This window comes from Opisthocomus hoazin, chromosome 9, assembly GCF_030867145.1.
Source record: "Opisthocomus hoazin isolate bOpiHoa1 chromosome 9, bOpiHoa1.hap1, whole genome shotgun sequence".
In the NCBI taxonomy this organism is placed as follows: Eukaryota; Metazoa; Chordata; class Aves; order Opisthocomiformes; family Opisthocomidae; genus Opisthocomus; species Opisthocomus hoazin.
The window spans coordinates 39,596,404-39,606,419 of record NC_134422.1 but is presented as its reverse complement, the minus strand read 5'-3'; positions in this window follow the sequence as shown (position 1 = coordinate 39,606,419).

The window sequence follows — 10,016 nt, the reverse complement described above, 5'->3', positions numbered from 1 at the left end:
AGTCAGGATCAAGTTTGGGTTCCACCAAGAATGGCACACAGCTTTTAATTACAAAGGGTGAAACAATCCCAAACTGACACTGAAGCAGAATCGCTGTCTGGTACATAAATCCCAAGGAGTTTCTTAGCCTTGGCACACACTGCTGCTTTCTCACACTGTGGCTTGCATGTGTGTCCTCTGGCCATGCCACGAGCGTCATTTTCCCGTTGATTTCATGAGATGGGCTTTCATGGCTCTTTCCTTCCCACACGCAGAGGGGTTTCTGCAACAGCAAGAAATGCCAAACTTTCGTACTGGGTTCGCTGTTTGTGAGCAGTACCTGTTACATCTAGAATGACTAGAAAAAAATGCTTAGGAAAAAAGTGGGGGGGACATACGTTATCCAGATTTGCCAACTTTCGAGTTCTGAAAAATGTGCCAATATCGAAATATTAGTTGGTGATAACAGATGTCGAGGTCTGTCTGTTTCAGCCACTGTAACACAAGTTTCTCATTTTGAGTAAGGTGCTGAAGTCTTGCTATGATATAGTTTCATACTTTGTACAGTAAGCAAAGATTCTTCTGTTCCTCACCAAGTTTAGTAGTTTCTGATCAATCTGCATCCAAAAATGTTTTCATAACAAGGCATATTTTTAAAGTGATCTCATGGACCACAGGCAAGGAAACAGGCTGTTCGTAAACAAACAGCAAGAGGTTCTTACATGACTTTTAGCACCCACAAATTCACAACACAGAACATCCAAATAGTTCAATAAAATATCTTAATTTTCAGAGTACATAGCTAAATCACCGTACCAGGCATTTGTTAGACAAGTCACTAGCTGTATGGTCAAAAAGGGTAGAATATTCTGGTTCTACCAATATTTTGGTTCTACGTAGTCTGCCTAATATAGGAGATACAACTTCAGATTTTGTTTTTAAGATCAGAAGCACAAAGAAGCATGAGGCAATTGAAGGTCTAAGAGGCCAACTTGATTAACATACATACTTTATTACATTGGGTAAGATTTGTAATAACCACTGACTTCATGATCCATCAGAAAATATATAGCAGGACACAATAGTTGGAACCTACCCCAGGAGGAATTCAGTCTAGAAATGAGCGTATTATGTTTGAGCTGTTGAGACAACTTGCTGCCTTAAGTCAGTCACGCTCCTGCTGATGTCGTAGTGATTCTACTGTGCCAGGCCATAATGTTTTCCTCTCCTGTGAAATCTATTTCATTTGCAGCAAAATTTGCCAGTATCTTCCAAATTAAAGGAGAAATTATTCTCATTTTGTTGCCTCCTCTCATCATGACTGGAAAGAACTACTGGAAATGAAGATTATCATAAATATTTTCTGTAGATTGTAAAAGCCTGCTTTGTGGTCGTGTACATTCAGCCATTCATTTAATAAGTTCACGTCCTTCATTGTTGCAAGTTCACATGACAAATTTTGTATTTTGATCACTTGTTCAGCTAAGAAATAATAAAGACAGTTCTGAGACTCAGAATCAAAGAAAAGAAAACTCCAAATCTTAACAATCACCAAGGCTCAATTCTGTACTAACACGTACAGAATTGCCGTAAATTTTGGTGCTAGTTCCTTTTTAGCAGAGGCTGTAGATCCCTACCTGCCTGACTGGTTCTACAGATAAACGTGAAGAGCAGAAAGAAATTCTTGCCAGGGAGATCTGATAGATTGAGACCTGAATGTCTGAAAAATGCTATTAAAAAAATAAATGGCTATATACTAAACATCGTGGAAAAAAAAATTATAAATTCATCTAAAATATATTGTGGGAACCAGTTATCTTCAGAACTTTGTGTTGAACAGACTGATCATTCTTTACTGAGATGGTACTTCTTTATAAAAGTCAAAATTAAAAGATTTACCCATCTAATCCTGAAGAACAGTATTTTATTTCTAGTTTCTAGGAGTTGATTCAACTTGGTTCTAGTTCACATCCAGCATTAGATTTAGAACTAGCTGAAGCTAGAGTTATGAGCAAATAAAAGTCAGTACCATCTACAATATTTAATTTAAAAAAATTCTAAACAACAATAGAAATATCAGGCTGAACATAACTCAAGCTTCTTGATATTTTCCCACTTTCTTTGCTATGGCATGAAGATTAAGGTCATTAGTTCTTATCAACATCAATTGCTTTATGAATAAATGAATGAACAAGTGAATAATTAATATAAAGGTGTTTATGGGTAGTCCAAGAGCCCCCTGTACTTTAGTAACTATTCTGTTTCACCATGTTATACACGCATCTTCCACAACTCAAAAAACTAGGCAAATTTGATATATTGTACTGTTGTTTCCACCGAAATAGAACTATGTGTTTACGCAAAGTAAAAAAAATGGAGTATGAACTTACAAAAGCACAGCCGAAGCCCTACGGTTTGTATCTGGATTGGAGAACAAGGAGCAGTTTTTGGATCCTTTCTTCTCCAGCAGAAGCCATCCATACAGTTGTTACTCCTACTCACCTGCTTCTTTCTATTGTCTTTAGATAACCCTTACCCCCCCACGGGCACTCACTCCTTTTTGTCTCCCCAGCTGCCTGCTTTCACAACATTTCTGCTAAAGCAACACTTTAAGCTTGTACCTGTCCAACAGGCTTTCTCAAAACCAAGATTTTATGTTCAAATCTGCCATAAAGAGCCTAACAAATCCAACACAAATATTACTACTTCTGTCAGTAGGCCCCCTTTAACAGCCCAGACAAGGACAGTAGCATGTCCAAACTCCACCGTGACATCTTTCCTTAAACCCTACCAGCCGCCAATGGAGGGTTTTATAAGATAAAATCTAACTTAATTGCTGAGGTCAGCTGGAGATGTTCTGGCTAACGGTGAGAGCCTCCTGGATGACATTATCTATCACCTCATAACCTGAGGGACAGGTAGGGTATATATAGTGTTCCTGGGAGACTGGGAGATGGTTTGGTGATCCCTGGTAGGTATTTTGTGGAAGTTATTGTGATTGTCTGTGTTTTAACTTGTGTATAAGTTTTTTTTGTTTATGGGGAAGTCTGAGGAGAGTTTGGGATGGGCACCCGGGAGCCCAGGGTGAGGGGCATTATGGAGGTGTGAGGTAAGTGTGACTGCTTACCTGGGATGGTGAGGTAATAATGGCGTGACGGTGACATCTTTGTGTGACCTCACAGCTGGGCAGAGCTCTCCTGGGTGTGCTGGCGGTGACGGTCTGCAGTCTCCCCGTGCCCAGGGAGTTAACTGGGGGCCTCAGGGCTGCAGGTGCCATTTGGTGGGAAAGCCTGCCCCAGGGCAGACCTTTCTGCAAGCAGGGCTTCGGCAGTGGGTAAGTTACTGGTCTGTAAGCAAACAAGAGCTTAAAACTCCTGTTTTGGTGCTTTTTATATTTTTATCTTTAAAATGTTAACTGCTATAACAGGCAAGGCTAGAGATTCCTGCTGGAATGGGTTCCCAAGTCTTAGGTACCATCTTGTTTCCTCTCAAGAAAGAGAAGGAAGGGGAAGAAAGCAAGCAGCTGCTGATAATTTCTTAACATCTCAACATGAGAGAGTGGTGTGACAAATAGGTAAGCCGCACACTAGCAAGGCTGGTGGAATTGACATGGCAAAACCCTGTCCTGTTGCACCTCCGGGGTTCTGGATCTGGCTGAATTTAAAGTAACATATTGCGTAGAGAAAGGTGCGGTCAGCGGGCTGGCTGAGGGAGTGCGGAGCCTGAGGAGGCTGCGGGGCTCTGAGGATGAACCCCCATGAGCATGGGCGCCATTTTGCTGCACCTTCGTCCCTCTTCACTTGCAGCTGTTTTTCTAGAAGAGGGAATTTTAGTTTTTCGCTGGGGCCAGGCTACTGCCACAGGACGGCTGGATATTGAAATTGAAATCCTGATGAGGATGAGATGTTGCTGAGCCCAGAGAGGAAGGCCATGAAAGGGGTGTGTGAGCAATTCTCCTCAGAGAAGGGTCCTCCACTGGTTGCTCTGAGGGAAGTTGGCTTACAGTTACTCTATTGCAGGATTAGGTGTTTAAAAAACAAACAACCCAAGACAAAGATACCAATCATCTGATTTTTTGAGACAAATAACTTTAATCTGTGTTTGCTTTTGTTTGTGATGTTAGAAGAACACCTTCTGTGTAGAATTTCACAGCTGGTGGGTGACATTTATTTACACAAGCAGGTGAGGGAAAGGACAGAATTAGAGGCCTGAGAGGTAGCTGAGATTAACAGGTGTTGCTCTTACTGCAAGCCTGTTCTTAAAGCTATTACTTGACAAGGTTATGGCCTTTTTCACTTTCCCCACAGCAAAATTGTTAGAAATTGGAGTCAGGACTTAGAACATCTGGTTTCTTTGCACGTGATGCCAAAGTGTTGGATTGTTGCAATGAGCTGTACAGTTAGAATACCTTCCTTTCTTCATTGTCAGACCAGTATTATTTTTACTGCAATAGCAGATAACCAAAGAGTGTAGCCATCAAAAATAGAGTTCTAGAAATAAATTGCTTTCGCGGTGTATTGCACTTTATAAATGACATTTCAAGTACTTCAATAACATCCTTTTTCTCAAATGATTTTTAGCTTTCTTGTAGGTGGAAATGAAGTGGAAGCATTGTTTCAGTTGGAATGAAATCCTGTAAAGCTATGGTGCTGTGTAGAGAGAAGCTTGACTTTGGTGAAGATCATGTTCCAGGCTAGGATGCACTGTGATGAACAGCATTTGTTATTTTTGCTTTATTTCTGAAACTTGCAATAGGCGTTTTAAAAGAGTCTAAAGCAACAAATAGTTAAGACATGGCTTTTGTATAAACATAAATATTTAGTGTTATGTCTGTCATTGTTTGCAATCATGTGGCTCTGTTCATTAACTCACACTAGAAATAAGAAGTCTGTGAATATACTGGCTTTAAGTATGCTTGAGTAGTGGGTGTTTTCACCAAAAAATATTATGTTTGATGTACCTTCTTCACATCAAATGAGCTCTGGTTTTCCTCACTGAATTACCCTATTGGAAAGTTTTGTGATGACTTGTCACATATGTAGTAAAGTCTGAACCTAGATCACTGCAGGAAGAAGTTATTCCCTAGTTAATCAGGATTCATTTTAGGGAGGTGTAATCTCATGGTGTTAATATTAATTGCATTCCTAAGCAAAACACTGCTGGAAAGAATGTGTCTTACTACAAAAATAATGGAATGATTTTTAAGTCTGCAAGCAGCCATTTCTCAACCACACAATTGCTGGAGCGAATTCAAGGGAAGGCACGTGGGAGAAATAACTGCTCTGTTAGTAACCTACAGTTAGGTTAATTTATGCTGATTGTGAACTCACAGCCAAGTTTCCTCCTTGGCACCCAGAGTTACCTACTCATTTGCAGGGTTTTCTAAACAAAAGATTTGCATCTCCCAGGATTTACTTTGTACTGTCCATTTCTCAGTATGGGCTCTTGTAAATCCATGCGGCCTTCCAATTAAATATTGTCAGAGTATTCCCCCCCTTTAAGTCTGGGTGCCAGTGTTTGTCCTAACTTCTGTCTGCTGGGATGCCTCTTTACCTGTTGCAACAACTTGTGCCTTCTAGCTAAGTCTTAGAACCCAAAACACCTGCCTAAATTAATTATGCCTTGTGACATAAAAAAAGTTCTTTTTTTTTCCCCTAGGTATTAGCTTTTCCTTAGAATGTCTTTTACTTTCTCAGTGCGTACCTTTTACAATCCACAGAGCAGGTAGTTGCCTTTACAAACAATCTGCTTTTAGTCATTTGTCCCTGTGAAATGGGAGGAATGAGGAAGATGCAGCATTCCAGAAAGCTTTGTTGTTAATGTATTGGCCTTTATGTGAAAAGACTTTTTCACGGTATTCTTATATATTCTCATTACTGTGAAATGCATTATTTTGCATTTATCTATATAAAATGTAATTAAACCTTTTTGAAAGCAAGATGGAGTGTGTGCCAGCTTTCCTGGGAGGAGCTGCACAGCTACATGATTCTGTTTTGACAATGGAGCGTGTCTCACAGTATTCATTACTTTCCCTTTCCCCAGGTAATTGTGCCACTATTTGAGGGGGGGAAAGTCTCAGAAGTTTTCGAAGAAGTTTTGGCAGTTTTGCTCAAGAGCAGAGTCCTACACAATGAGGGCTGAGACCATGCAAAGATTGATACGGAGAAGGATGCTAGAGTTGTGAGTATACACTGAAGTGGCCCTCAGGAATCCCAGGCCCCGGAGGTAAGAGAAGAAGCCTACAAAGAGGATGACTTTCCCTTGGTCGAGGAGGACTGTGTGAGGGATCGCTTAAGTGATCTGGATGTCCACAAATCCATGGGCCCTGATGGAATGCACCCACGAGTGCTGAGGGAGCTGGCGGATGTCATTGCTGAGCCACTCTCCATCATCTTTGAGAGGTCCTGGAGGACAGGAGAGGTGCCCGAGGACTGGAGAAAGGCCAATGTCACTCCAATCTTCAAAAAGGGCAAGAAGGAGGACCCAGGGAACTACAGGCCGGTCAGCCTCACCTCCATCCCGGGTAAGGTGATGGAGCAGCTTATCCTGGAGGCCATCATCAAGCAAGTGGAAGAAAAGAAGGTTATCAGGAGTAGTCAGCATGGATTCACCAAGGGGAAATCATGCCTGACCAATCTAATAGCTTTCTACGATGACATGACTGGCTGGGTAGAAGAAGGGAGAGCCGTGGATGTTGTCTACCTTGACTTCAGCAAGGCTTTCGACACAGTCTCCCATGATATCCTCCTAGGGAAGCTGAGGAAGTGTGGGCTGGATGAGTGGTCGGTGAAGTGGACAGAGAACTGGCTGAATGGCAGAACTCAGAGGGTTGTCATCAGCGGCGCTGAGTCTAGTTGGAGGCTGGTAACTAGTGGTGTCCCCCAGGGGTCAGTACTGGGCCCAGTCTTGTTTAACTTCTTCATCAACGACCTGGATGAAGAGTTAGAATGTACCCTCAGCAAATTTGCTGACGACACCAAACTGGGAGGTGTGGTAGATACACCAGAAGGCTGTGCTGCCATTCAGCATGACCTGGATAGGCTGGAAAGCTGGGCAGAGAGCAACCTGATGAGGTTCAACAAAGCCAAATGCAGGGTCCTGCACCTGGGGAGGAACAGCCTCATGCACCAGTACAGGCTTGGGGTGGACCTGCTGGAGAGCAGCTCTGCGGAGAGGGACCTGGGTGTCCTGGTGGATGACAGGTTAACCATGAGCCAGCAGTGTGCCCTGGCTGCCAAGAAGGCCAGTGGGATCCTGGGGTGCATCAAGAAGAGTGTGGCCAGCAGGATGAGGGAGGTTCTCCTTCCCCTCTACACTGCCCTGGTGAGGCCTCATGTGGAGTACTGTGTCCAGTTCTGGGCTCCCCAGTTCAAGAAAGATGAGGAGCTACTGGAGAGAGTCCAGCGGAGGGCTATGAGGATGATGAAGGGACAGGAGCATCTCCCCTACGAGGAGAGGCTGAGGGAGCTGGGCTTGTTCAGCCTGAAGAAGAGAAGGCTGCGAGGGGACCTAATAAATGCTTACAAATATCTGAAGGGTGGGTGTCAGGAGGATGGGGCCAAGCTCTTTTCAGTGGTGCCCAGTGACAGGACAAGGGGCAATGGGCACAAACTGAGGCACAGGAAGTTCCGTCTGAACATGAGGAAGAACTTCTTCCCTCTGAGGGTGACGGAGCACTGGAACAGGCTGCCCAGGGAGGTTGTGGAGTCTCCTTCTCTGGAGATATTCAAGACCCACCTGGACAAGGTCCTGTGCAGCTTGCTGTAGGCGACCCTGCTTTGGCAGGGGGGTTGGACTAGATGACCCACAGAGGTCCCTTCCAACCCCTACTATTCTGTGATTCTGTGAAGTGCTTTTTTAATTCTGTGGTGGAAAACTGGTAAGTCTTAACTATCCTAAATTCATTGGTCATGTGCTAGCAATTGATTTTAGCATAAGCCAAGTATGCTCAAAGATTATTTAAAGAACTAGTGAGAGATGCTTCTTTTACACCTTGTGCAGAGAAGTGGTTGGTTCTTGTGTACTGTAGATGCACTTGCCATCCTGTCCGACTTGATTTGGAATGGCTGTGATGAGACAGGTGCTAATTGACACAAGGCACTGTTCATTGTTGCTGCTAGTGAAACTAGTGTCTTAGAAATAGTCAATGAAGACAGATATAAGTGAATCAAGGAGGGGGACAGAAAGGATCATAAACATCAGTCTTCAGCAGAAGGACACAGAGATCATTTTGTTTGCACAGCAGGGGACTCTGTGCAAAGTGTGTGAGAGTGCGAGTTAACTTATAGGAATCAAACAGCGGTTTAGCTGGTCGTTCTGCTTCAGCTAGCACTGGGGCCGTGCTTATTCAGGACTTACTGTAGGTCATACACAGGAACAGCCATAAGGTGTCAGAATTACCCCATGCTCAAAGTAAATTTCCCAGAAAACTGTGGTTTGCACAGTCAAATTCTGTCATTTACAGAGTAATTGCGAGGATTCACAAGTTGCAAGTCAAGTTCCAGAAAAGTCGTATGGTTGCCATATATATATATATATATATGAACCTTTGATCAAATTTTAGGTTTAAAAAAGTTTTTTTTTCACACCAGGAGTGAGGAACAGAAAATAAGTTGTGACAAAGTATAGCTTCTTGTGTAACAAAAGAGATAATTTAACAGAGTGATTTCAAAGACTGAAAGATTCAGGGACAGGTTTAGTGGGGAAGATTCGAAGGGTTGTAAACTTGTGCATTACTCCCTGTTCTTTTTCGTGTGCCATGCTCTTGGAACCACATATATTGTACCTGGAACATGACCAGTGCCAATACAGAGATATGAAGGAGAGGGGAGGTGTATCCACAGGTGGCAGCACTGTTTGCCCTGGGTTTGCATTAGGGCAGCATCAGCTCCATGTCTGGAATAACCCTGTTGTAGCATGGATTGTATCGCAGAGATTATGTACTGGATGGTGTTATCTTTCTGAGTTTTGTGCTCTGGGAAGTATGCTGTAACCTTTATGTCTCATTTTTGTTCCTCTTCCTAACTAAGGCTGTGGTATTCTAAGTGTACTCTACGTATTTTAATTTGGGTTACAATTATCAGATCTTGCATTGTCCCTATAGAAGAATCCTGGAAAACTATAATCTCTCTACAGAATTGTATATTATAAATTCAAAACTCTTAGATGATAACATGCCCTAAAACATGAAAGAATATATAATTAAGGAGGTATTTTTAATAGGAGCTTAAAATATTAATCAATTTCAAGAACTAAATGGGTGCTTTTGTCTAAGGTTCAGGTATTACAGACTATGTTTGTCAGCTTATGATACCATAGCTATTTTAATACATCAGGTTTAAGTGTCGTTTGAGACAGTGAAATCAGATGCTTTCAAAATTATTCTGATCCAGTGTCAGTGGTATTGGATTTATAAGTTCTTTGTAGGACTACCCTTTATAAGCTAATGAATATTAGAGATGATAACAGCATTTGATGTTGCAAAGAAGGCATTTTTATGAACACCATGGACTTAGGGGAGGAAAAATTCTGATATTTAAAGGTTAAACTGTTTCATAAAATTTCATAAGGTCTAAATGCCACAAGATTTCCAAATTTGCAAAGTTCAGAATACTGTGGTACTTTATCCCATATTAAAATGCATGAACGACTGACTAAGAAGAGATCACAGAAGTCGGTGTCTGTGGAGAAACATGATCATCTGCCAAGACCAGCGGAGGATCTCTCTGAATATATTCACTGTTGAACTGGAAATAATTATAACATTTTCATGATAAATATTATGGATGACAAAAATGGCTTGGTAAATGACAATGATGAGAGTTATGCAGAATAATTGGACCATTTTGTGAGCTGTGCTGATACAAAATGTTTTTTTACTGCCCAGTGTAATTTTTTCTTTCTGGAAACAAGAAAACTGGTTATGAAAAGGGGCTTTCTGTGGTTGCAAGCTGCTTTCTGAACTATACTTAAAAATTCAACCTGAATGCTTGGTGTGACTCTTTGGCAAAGAAGGCCCATGTGATACTAAATATATA